The sequence below is a fragment of the Saccostrea cucullata genome, unplaced genomic scaffold, assembly GCF_032062105.1.
Source record: "Saccostrea cucullata isolate Sc308-1 unplaced genomic scaffold, CSIRO_AGI_Scuc_v1 ctg595, whole genome shotgun sequence".
Lineage (NCBI taxonomy): Eukaryota > Metazoa > Mollusca > Bivalvia > Ostreida > Ostreidae > Saccostrea > Saccostrea cuccullata.
In genome coordinates, this window is record NW_026931109.1 from 202,395 (window position 1) to 214,899 (window position 12,505).

The window sequence follows — 12,505 nt, forward strand, 5'->3', positions numbered from 1 at the left end:
CAAATTAATATAGTTATTTCGGAATTACTAATCATATTGTTTAAATAGAATGCCATGAAAATACCATATTTTCTATATAATTCTGCATAAGTCGTAAAGTACAGGAAAACGAAAGTTGAAAGTACTGGGTAATAATGACGTCATAATGGGTCTTTCGTGGTACATGTACTGCGCCATGAATTACATGTACAGTAAAGAGTAAAAGTCCTTTATGATTTTTTTACTAGACTAAGTATATTTGATAAAAATGCATACGCCCCTCTGCCTATTTTCCTGACGTATAAGCCTTTAGCCCCCCCCCCCCCCCCCCCGGAAGCAATCTATTGAATTATTTCCCTGTAGTGAAATGTGGAATTAAGATATATAAGATAATGTAATAAGTATTACTCTTTCCTCCTATTTATTCCTTCCTTGCCTCGAACTCCACTGTTTAAAAATTCCTGAATCTAACATTTTGTGTCATTATTGTAATCTATTATAGGGTTTTTAAGCATGTGTGATAAAGATAACAAAACAGGCAATATCATTTATAAGTAGTGGCAGTTGGTATTGAGCAGTTTGCAGTAAGCAGATGGCTGTCGTGTAATTACATACCAATCATTTTTTTTAAGTTATCATGAAAAACTACAAAATAATAGTGGGTAGATAGAATAACTGATCACAAAGCCACTATATGGAGAAATATCTCCTTGCGAAGAGCATAATTTATCAAAACAAGGACATAAAAAAACACGAACAAACACATCCTAGCATACATATATTTCCTCTCCAACTCCGTTACGAAGTCACTCCAAAAATTTATAATTAATTTGAAATGCATCAAAATGAAGCTTGAAAATGAATTGTTGTCAAGCAACAATCTTCATTTTATTCATCTTTATATGATTCAGCAATATACCTTCATCACCTGCATACGAAGTATATATATCTCAGTTGATTCGATACGCAAGAGCGTGCTCTACGTATGAACAATTTCTTAAACGAGGTAAATTATTGACAAGCAAGTTGGTAAAACAAGAATATCAACAGTCTGGTTTAAAGTCATCATTTCGTAAATTCTATGGTCGATACAATGACCTTGTCAGCAAATACAATTTATCATTGAGTCAAATGCTGACTGGCGTTTTTCATACCAATTGTTAGTCCATTATTTATACACTGAATTGACGACAGATTTTTTCCGTTATTTCCTGATCATGACAAGGAGCACACGGCGGGTGTGACCGGTCGGCAGGGGATGCTCACTCCACCATGGCACCTGATCCCGCCTCTGATGTTTCGGAGGTCCGTGTTTGCTCTGCTCTTATTTTGTATATTGTTTAATGGACGTTGAGATTGAATACTGTTCGTTATCTGCATATCCTTCATTCAAAGTTGTTCTTTTTTTTGACATCTTAGAAAAGGTATTATAAAAGTTCACATTTGTACCTTATAAAAGAAAAAAATCAATACTGTTTTAGAGAAATAAGAATTTCTTGAATCCAGCCTTAGACACCAATGCTTATTAGCATGATATGAAATTAGAAGTGATTTGTGGTGTCTTACAATGATAGCAAAAGCCTTTTACACTATATGTATCATAGAATACATGACAAAAAATACCAAGTAAGACTTAGAATAAAACTCATCACAATTTCTCTAAATGGCTGGATACCTATCGTTTTTAACCTAAATATTTTTGTTGATCAATTTGCAATTAGGAAATGCATTGCTGATATTCCAATTCGCTTTTTCTGCAAAAAAAATTTGACAATTTTCCTTAAATAATATGATTAACTTCTAAAATCTTGTTTTCTTCGAGTTATTATATATGAAATTAAAAGACAATTTTATATTATACACAGGCAACTTAGCCACATATGATTCTCATATGAGTATCATATGATTCTCATATAATTGGTTTCATATGAGAATCATAGAAAAAGGGCATCATATGTGAATCATATGAAGCAAATCATATGATTTACATATGATCCACATATGTGAATCATATGAAAATAACTACATATGATTTTCATATGAATGATTTAAGTGTGTTTCAAGCCATTTACATATGAGAATCATATGAAAAGGACATCATATGTAAATCATATGAAACACTTGTGTGTTCTTTTTCAATATTTTTCACATTCTTGTACACGTTTAAAAATCAGATATTTCTGCTTGAGATGAAAATTCATTACATTACAATGATCTATCTTCATTGGTTAGATATTTTAAAATATCTTAAAATGCTTACACAACTTTTTTGACAAAATTATTTTCATCAAGAGAAATAACTTATTTTTCACAGTGTACATTCTAAACAAGAAAATATACAAACAAGTCAGTAGCATTTGTCGATACATGTATTTAACATATTCTAAAATGAGTACAAATTATAAGATTTCAGCAAAATGATTTAGTAATTAAACTTGTATACTGTACATGTACAAATGAATAACATAATTAGGTCATGTATAAAAATACCATATGACATGAAAGTGTCCAAAGCAAAATTGAAATTTCAGCAATAACATTTGTCATGTATTCTCTATTGTAAATTTATGAAAAATCAAGTTATTGATTATTCTAGCAAACAATAAGAATATGGGAAATCTTCACAGGTCAAATTCAGACAAGATTGTGTACATCCTTCCCATTTCATTATTATTCCATATATTTCCTTGTTCTTTTTCCTTCTGTATCTTTCAATTTTTTTCAGTTGTCTTCCCTCTGATCTTCCATGACCACTTTGAAAATCTCTTTGAACTGTACCGTACCAAAAATGAATATCCACCACTTCTCCTCTTCCTGAACAATTTCTTTGTGGCACAGAATGATCTCTACAAAAATTTCAAAAGTAAAAATAAAATAATTCTTAAATTCTACAAGTTATAAGTTACTTAGGTATAATCAGCAAACAAATGTATGCCCAATTCATGGACACAGATTGATACAAGATATAAGTAACGTTATATATGTTATACTAGGTGTTTTGAGGAATCCTATGATGTAATTTGCAAGACAATTACACTATTGAAAGATATGCTTCATAATAAAATCATAAAAAGCAAATTTTTTTTATTTTGAAAATTAAGTTTGGAATGTTCAAACAGTATATATTTTATACAGATTGTCAAAAAATTAAGAAGATTCTGATACAAATACATGTATATTATTTTTGGACAACAAATACTACAGACAAGTAGACAGGCAGAAAAACAGACATTGTGATTTCAAGATATCCCAAACTTTTGGGAAGACTATAACAAAGTTTATTTTACAGTGTGTAGTTCCTTAACTTTGAAGCAAGCCTTGGATGTTGGGATTTGTTCTTTATCTTATGACTGAGGCTGACTGTATATTGAACCTGTAAGACAAATACTCACAGTCTCACACAGTAGATATTTTCTAAGAATACATTTAATTAAAACTAAAACTATTAAAAAGAGAGTGTACAGGTTTGTAGGTTCTCTATAGTCTTAAATATATCTAACATTTAACCCAAAACTATAGGCACGCGCACCATTCACTAGTGTTGGGAGGGGGGAATAATTGTCACTCAATGAATACATAGATGTAAATATTCAATGGATTAGCTAGCTGATGTTCTTTCAACACACATGCACATGTATTTATACCTTTAAAGTTGGATGTCAATGTTATTAATTTTTAGTTGAAATTCAAAAATCCAATTTATCCCCCCTCTCCCCACAAAGTTATTGTATACTATATAGTTTCATAGCTTTTACAGCCAGCAAAATCTATTCATACTTTGCATATTTTAAGTGCACTGGATTAAAATTATAATGTAGAATAAAATTTCTAGAGTATTGAGTTGAGTTGAATTTATTTTTTATGAAGCCATGCAAACAATGTAGAATTATAAAAGAACAAAAAGAAATTATCAAGAAATATTTTGTCATAAAGAGACTTTACAGAGACTTTGATTTTTTTATTGCAAGTATTTATTTTTACCTTCAATATTGTGATGATGCAATCGTCTGTCAAATTTCAGGATCAATCGCCAGTCTTATCAGCTTCGGGCTCTTTGGACTGAAAAAAAAAACATCACTGTGACACTGAACTCAAGTTGCCGAATGCATCTATAGGCCATAAAAACAAACATTTGTCATTAAGTTGAAGAAGGAATCCGGACTTGATAACGATCTCAACATACATAACGCCAACTGACATACAAAGTTTCTACTTTCACTTTCATATCAGTACGTAACAAAACGAAAACAAATTTTTAAAAAGTAGTAATGCCTTTAGCCCAACATGTAATGTTTACATTCATTCAGAAACAAATTTTATTCAAACTTACTTACAGATCACGAAAGTTAGGTTTATGAAATGCATTGATTTAACAATTACATGCATGATGCAAGTGATAATTAAGAGTATATAGAGTTCATACGCACCTGTAACCATAATGAAATGATATTTAAACAATATGAATCAAAAGTCTTTAAAATAATATTGTTCGGAGATCACTTGCCTTTTCCAAACACCCAACACGTCTGCTGCAGCAGTGACGTCAAAAATGACGTATATTTTCACAAAACCGGCCCGGAGAAAAATACGGAACTATTTTAATTTTACTTTTAAAGAAGTAAGCCAAACCCAAAAGATTTAAAATGAAAAGCAAATTAATTTATTCTTTATCAATTTTGTCTGGGAAATGCATTATAAGAGAAAAAAAATTGTGAAAGGTTTTTTTTTTTTTGAAGGAAGGGGGGGGGGGGGTAAACACAGTAGAACTTTACATATAATTAATTACTAACAAATTCTTTTGAATTAATGTACATTTAAATTTATCTTATATATTATTGAAATTGCAATTTTTTTTCAGTATAACAAGGACAGATAAGTGAACACTGTTTCATATGATTCTCATATGATCACCGTTTCATATGATTCTCATATGATCACAGTCAAAACATTCGTATGATTTTTACCTGAGTATAACAAGGACAAATTAGTGAACATTGTTTCATATGATTCTCATATGATCAGTTTCATATGATTTTCATATGTTTATTGTCAGAATATTCATATGATTCTCATATGCAGGATCTTTCATATGAGAATCATATGTAAATAAGATCATATGATATACACATGTGTAATCATATGATTCTCATATGATTTTCCACATATGATTCTCATATGATTGTATATACATATGATTCTCATATGAGCCACATATGATCCTCATATGAAAGGCAATGCATATGTGGATCATATGTGGCTAAATTGCCTATGTACCTGCACAACTCCAGTTGTTACATTCTTTTTAAAGAAATAGTTATGTATATGAAAAACTTAACAGATGATGCTACACTTATAGGCTAATTAATAAATAGTTATCAAATAATGACAAATGAAAAATACAACTAAAAATTTAATTACTATTTAATAGAATTGTATGATGTATTGTTAATGATAAATAGTTCGGTTATGTTTCATCTGTAAAGGATAATTTTAGATATTTTTTTTCTTTTGCAGGATTTTCTTTTATCGGAGGGTCATTACATTTGTTAAATCATATCCCAGAAATTTTAAAGGCAAAAACGAATATTTTACAAAATTATCAGTTTTTCTTTTTTTTAATCGCCAGTTTTCCTTATTTTGTTTTTTTAACAACAACACGTATTTCTTTCATATTTAAAAAAGATATATAAATTTGTCTTTTTTCTGCATTATAAATCTCAGCACAGGTTTGCAATTTTATTTTATTTTAATCCAGGTCCCGGGATCATGAAAGATCTTAAGCTTATTCAAAATCTTATTTGATGCTAAAATTTTGTCGAAGTCAAATAGTTCAATATTAAAATATTATTTAATGTTGTAGCACCACCAAATTGCTGCTATCTTCATATGTAATGATTTTGTTGACTATTATTAAATATTTTACACGTAATTGAAAATTTGACATGTCTTAACCTGCTTTATGATGCAGGGAGCAGTCAGGAATAGAAAGGATGAGACAATTTTTATTGGCAAAAATAATAGAAAAAAACAATTAAGCAAGCTAAAGCATGCTGCTGATAATGTCCTTACTAGAAAAAAGTTAGGTTTCATACAAAAGGAAACCAGAGAAATAATTGGGGTCGTATTTGATATTTATTCGCTCAAAGATGTACCAATCAGGGTGTGTTTGGATCCACATAGAATCACCTTTTTTGGCATTTATCATCATAATGTTACTTCCAGTGCTGGGACCCGTCATAGTACCCGCCATAGCTTCCTTATACGGAATTCCATTCCACGTAAAATGAACAGCCATGTGTTTTCCAGGCTCTACCTGTATACCAAAGAAAAATGCGTAAACCCCTCCCACTGGTACTGTAAACACTCCAGAGCTTTCGTTGTAACCCCCTCCAATGTTAAGTTGGACTCCGTTGTATATAATAGTCTCTACTGCATTCTTGATAACTTGTGTTGTTCCTTTTTGACGAAAGGCAGAAAAGGCTACCCGTTCTTTAATTCCTGAAAAAAATGGTTGATGCTTATTGCTTTGTAAATATCACTGAATAGTTCTTATCAAGTACGTAAAAGACACATTTAACAACCTTTAATAGAAAAACGTCATTCTATGATCCTAGATGAATAAGATTTAGATTCTAGTAAAAAACAGTGATCTGCATATGTACATGTATTTTAACAAAAAACTTTTTTTTTAAAAATTGACTATAAATTGTGTTCCTATAGTCTGATACAGAGTACTCGCGACGAGTTGGATATGTCGAAATACATTAAAGGAGATAAGTACTCCTACTTGACTCCTGATTCCACCTCATTTGATGTTTCCAAAATGTGTCTCCCTTACCAATTATTTACTTGCGTAGTAATTTGACTAAAAGATTTCCATCCCTAATAGGACCATATTCTCTACCATTAAATGTTCATAAAGTACAAAATCCTCTGATATCAAATTAAATCATTGTTATTTTATTTCAGTTGTACAAGCCTTTTGATTGGGTAAAAGATTTTATCCATTCTTTATAACACAAGTTGCCTACGTCACAATGAGTTACGTCGAAAACATATTACTCCGCTTGACTTTACTTTTATAACATGCTCAATTTGAAGCCTTTTTCTGAAGGAAAAAATGTTTTTTGTCTACATTAAATTTAAATTATAAGGAATGAAGCTTATTGCAACTTATTTCATACGATATAACATAACTTGGCGCAGTTTACCATTTTTATATAGCGTTAACATAAGTTGAATTAAGCTTAATTTCTTAATTTAAGAAGAGAAGAATTCCCCGCGAGAAAAGTTAAAAATTGCATTATCTAAGCAGTATTTAATTAACTAAGATTTCATTTAAGTCTTTGGGAAAAACTTTTCTTTTCAAAATAAAAATTAAAATAATATGAATTTCAATAAGTACAGTGGTAAAAAGATGCATTTAAAAATAAGAAATAGAATGAAAATTGAAAAAAAAACAATAAAATATTTTAAAATGGATTTTTTTATGAATGAAATATACATGGAGAAAACTCTAAACAAAATTCAAGGTCAAAGATTAGGACACATCCCATTCTTATATCCTACATATAAGAGTAATTTTAAAATTAGAATTGTGTCTAAATAGGTAAAGCTCATGGACAATATTGATAATTACTGACAAACATTGACAAAATATATAAAACTATTATTTCATTAAATTCATGTTTTATTTAATAATTATTCAAGTTTTCAACAAAAACAAAGCATAAAAAGTTATATTTCTATCAGATACAAAAAAACACACACAATCATACCCGGAGCACTTAAACGAAAATTCCTGAGGTTACCCGACGTCAAAAGCTAAATACAAGCAAATGTAACTTTTCTCAACATAGTGACCATTAAACCCAATGTATTTCTTATATCGTTTTGACCAGTCAAAAAAATGTTCCAAAATTGTTCAGGTTCAATGATTTCGTAAATTCATATTGAACAATGCTTGTCTCATATCCTGCAATCATCCACCCCTGTCCGTGTAAAGACAATTTTATTTACGGAAATATGGCAAAGTCATGACCACGTTACGAAATTCATTTTTTACAGCACTGCAATCTCGGAATGATGGTTTTCCTTCACACTCCGTCCGAAAATATTATATGCCACTTGAATACTAGTGATCGACTTCTTCTACTATGTTTTTCCGATTGTTTACAGAATGATCGGTCTCTGTAGGTGTTTTTCCTACGTCTACGCAGAATTTTATCACTGTTCACTGCTCCGCCTATTCAAAAACGTCTCTTCTTTTTCAACAATTCCGATACTGTCTTAATATGTTCTAACTTTGATTGCTCAGCCATTTTGAAACTTTAAACGTTCAAATTTTGCAGGTTTGACTTGTCAACCTCATAATGTAAAATTCTTCCAGATTTACCCAGAATTTGATAAAAAAAAAACAATGAAATTATAAAGTAATAGATTATTTTTAATTGAAAACTTGCTGTGCTCCGCGTCTTCAATCATATTTCTAATCAAAAAGCCATAATTGTAATTAAACATTTGAAATTGAATAAAATTTTATATTTTTCAATTCACATTTCATTTAGTAAAGGATTAGAAATATGCCAATAATAAATATCAATGACACAACTTTTATTAAATTTTTAGCTTGTCCACGAACTTTACCGACAACCCTCGTACAGTCAGTATTCAATACCAACATATCTGTTATGTATATTCTATTTTATTGAATCTGTTGCTATGAGGGGCTGAAAGCCTTCATTAAATAGTGGCAGTCTGTGGTGCGTCTATGGTGGGTAATTTTCTCCCATTCCACTCGAAACTCGAAATTTACAGTCAATGTCGAAATTCAAATCTATAATTAGTTATAAAAAAATCTAGATTTGCTCCACCTTCTCACTTTATTTGTTACGGTAACAGAAGACTTTCAAACCAGACAACTACATAATTGTGTATTAAATAACGACCTTAATAGATGCAATTTAATACGAGGGCCGTTCAATAATTACGCGGACTTGTTGCACAGAAGAAATATTTGATGACATATCGGGTAAAATTTCACAAATAATATAAAAGAATCTTTACTTATATGGTCATCAAAATTTCATATCAAATTGTTCTAAATTGGTATTAATTTTGAGTGATTTTTCAGGACATACCATTAAATCACGGCGCAGAAAAAACTTCGACGTCACAAGCATTATAAAAAAATATGTGATTGAGCTTTCATTTTCTCAACATTTTCCCTTGAGTACCTGTATAGTTTGAGTTACCTTATCTACTCAACATCAAAACACAATTTCTTGTCAAGCTTAAAATCTATGAAAAAAGTAAAGAATATTCTTTTTTTCTGTTTTAAAAACAAAAACTACTTATGAGATATAGTGTGATATTGGTTACTCTCAATCTCGTTCTTTACAGTCCGGATAAAGTTAACTTTTCGTTTATAATCTTCTGCCTGTCCTCCCGTATATCCTTTTTACAGAGGTCTTACTGTCTAAAATTTCAATTTGCTATTTGTGGGCGAATGTCACGAGTAGCATCGTTCACTACATGTTTTATTATGCATAATTTGGACCTATGTTGCCGATATCTCGAGCATTACACATATTTTAACAAAAGTGTGGTGCGCCGTCAATTCAGGAGACATCGTTTTCATGGGAATTGCATCAGAGAAAATCATTATATTTCTGTTAGTACTTCAAATATTACGTCCGAAATCTAAATACATAATAATAGAACAATTTAAAGGTATATTTGAGAAAATTGTTGAAAAATATTGCAAATTTTAGAAAATCAATGAGTTCAATTTTTGAATCCGCATGTTTTTGCTCCAATTTTTTTGTCGTGCGCCGTACCTCTCCATCAACGATATCAACATACCGATTATTTCAGTAGAACATTTTAAATTACAGAAATTTTGCACAAAATTTATTGGAATCTTAAAGAAACATATTTCTGTGAAATTTCATAACTGTATGACGTCTGTAAGAGTAAATAATAGCACAGTCCGCGTAATTTTTGAACGGCCCTCGTATCAAGTCCATTGTGCACGTGCGGTAAAGTTGAGGACACATATCATTATTTTTTCGTATGTCCAAAGTATGCGAACGCCAGAAATGAATTTTTACATAATACACGTGTCTTATTATGGGGGTTGATTCACTGAATGGTGCAGAGAATGAATGTCTCTTTTCTTTTGTTCAAACATTTATTAAGCATTCTGGTAGATTTCCTTGTTAATTACTCTACCAATATTAATACATGTATATGAATTTGTTCAACTTTTTATATATTTACATGTATACATATATGCAAAATGCATCAATTTGTTTACTTTTGCAAGTACTCAATACTTTATAAGTTCCCAATATTCCCTGTACTCTTGTAGCTTTTGTGATGTTTAGATCTATTTTATCAAACTGTTTAATGACCTTAATTAAGAATCATAATGGAATAGCCTGACAGCCCTCTCATGTTGAGAATGATTATAAATTATTGAGACTAATTGTATTCAATTACTTAATTACTTACTTTGATTTATTTGACGTAATCGATACATTTCTTCCTCCATTTCATCATTCGCAGTTGTAAGTCATAGTATTCTTTATGTGTATCATACAATAACTGTGTTTTTGTTTCTTGTATGACGGATATCTGTATCCAGACAATAACAAATATTGAGCTTATCCAATGCATGACTTAAAAAAAATATTCAGTTGATGTTGGAAATGGAAAATTTTAAAAGATACGTTTAAGCGTCAAATATGTGTAAGGCGCAAGTACAACGGAAATCTCTCGACACTTTTCGGGAGCAATTGCTTACCGCTAAATGAAATATTTTTAAAACATTCATTTGATTTTTCATTTTGTGCACACGGAAGACTAAAATATTCAGAAAACCTAAGTTTACACAATTACACCCTTTCAACAATGTGATGATTCAGACATAGGATAAACTTGTATGTCGCAACCGCAGCTATAGAGGAAAAATCATCTGACTTTCTGAGAGACTTGTTTGTAAGTATTGCAAGAATAAGGCTTAGTTGTTGTATTTGTTGGTACTGTATATCCATCCCGCCAACCTATTTTTCCCTACTGAATTTTATCAGATTTTGATACAACTATATAACCTTATAGTATATATAATGAAAGCATTTTGGACCCTGATTTATTTTTTTAAATTGCAAAGTCCCTGTAAAGGCTCAGTCATACCTTAATGGATGGCGTCAAACGGATTGCAGAAATTTGAACCCGTTTTATTCAGTGCGATTATCGACTGGCAAATGCAATTTAGGAGGTATATAGTTTTTCTTTTGACCGTCCGTATTTGCGTTTTTTTTTTTATATTTATTTGTTTGTTTGCCAATTTTTTCTTGCCAATATTTTTTAACTAGGCGGTGTTACGGCTTTCATACCTGTATTTCACCGGTCTATTTCTTGTAAAATGACCTACCATATGATTCCAACAATTCGAACATTTTGACCTTGGAATTTGACTTGCATTCGAGAAACTTCGACCTTCGCTATAACTACCATACAGGAACAACACTGTTTCAAAAACACATTTTCTTTCAGTTTCTATCTATGCATTACGCATTTGTCTACAGTGCATATCATGCATGCATTGCAGAAAAAGTAAAGTCAGTAAATTGACTACGGCTTGTAGATGTAAAAATGGTTGAGTTCTCGACAATTTTATATAATTGACACATTGATAGTTCAGGGAATCTGCGTCTCCTGTTCAAGGAGAAAAAAAGAGAATGTCAAGTTCAAGAAGTGGTGATGGTGGGCTTTCAGAGGAGCCGACATAGTCATAGGAAGTAATGTTAATGGTATGACATTTCATTGCACAAATTCAAAATCCTTTTGAACTCTTGCCTAGAAATAAAATATTTACATATTTACGGAAAGAATGTGGCAAGTTACGACCTTGAGCATTGACCTTTTTACTTCAAAACAATTTGTAGTCTTTCTGAGAGCATATAAATCTAGGATGTAAAATTTCACTTCAAAAGTTGGAAGGCTTTGGGGGATCTCGTTCGAAAACCGAAATGTTAAAAGAGAATTTGTCAATACATGACCTGAACCCTTGACCTTAAAATCAACAGAAGATCTCTTCGGGCCATATAGATTCTCGAGATATTGTTACAGACAGACAAAGAGACAGACTAACGGACAAAATGGCGGAGAGACAGACAGAAATTAATACTGATCATTTGCAGTGAAAGCAAGGAAACGAGGAACAAAAGGAATAAAACGACAATTGCAAGGGTCTATTTAGCAGTATTATGCAATTTCGGTAAAAGCGGGGAAGGACGAACAAAAAATAATAAAACTAGAAGGACTAAAGTCAATTTGATAGTATTATGCAATCCTCCGGCATTATTTTTCCCTACTGAATTTTATCAGATTTTGATATAACTATATAACCTAATAGTATATAATAATGAAAGCATTTTGGACCCTGATTTATATTTTTTAGATTGCAAAGTCCCTGTAAAGGCTCAGTCATACCATAATGGATGGCGTCAAACGGATTGCA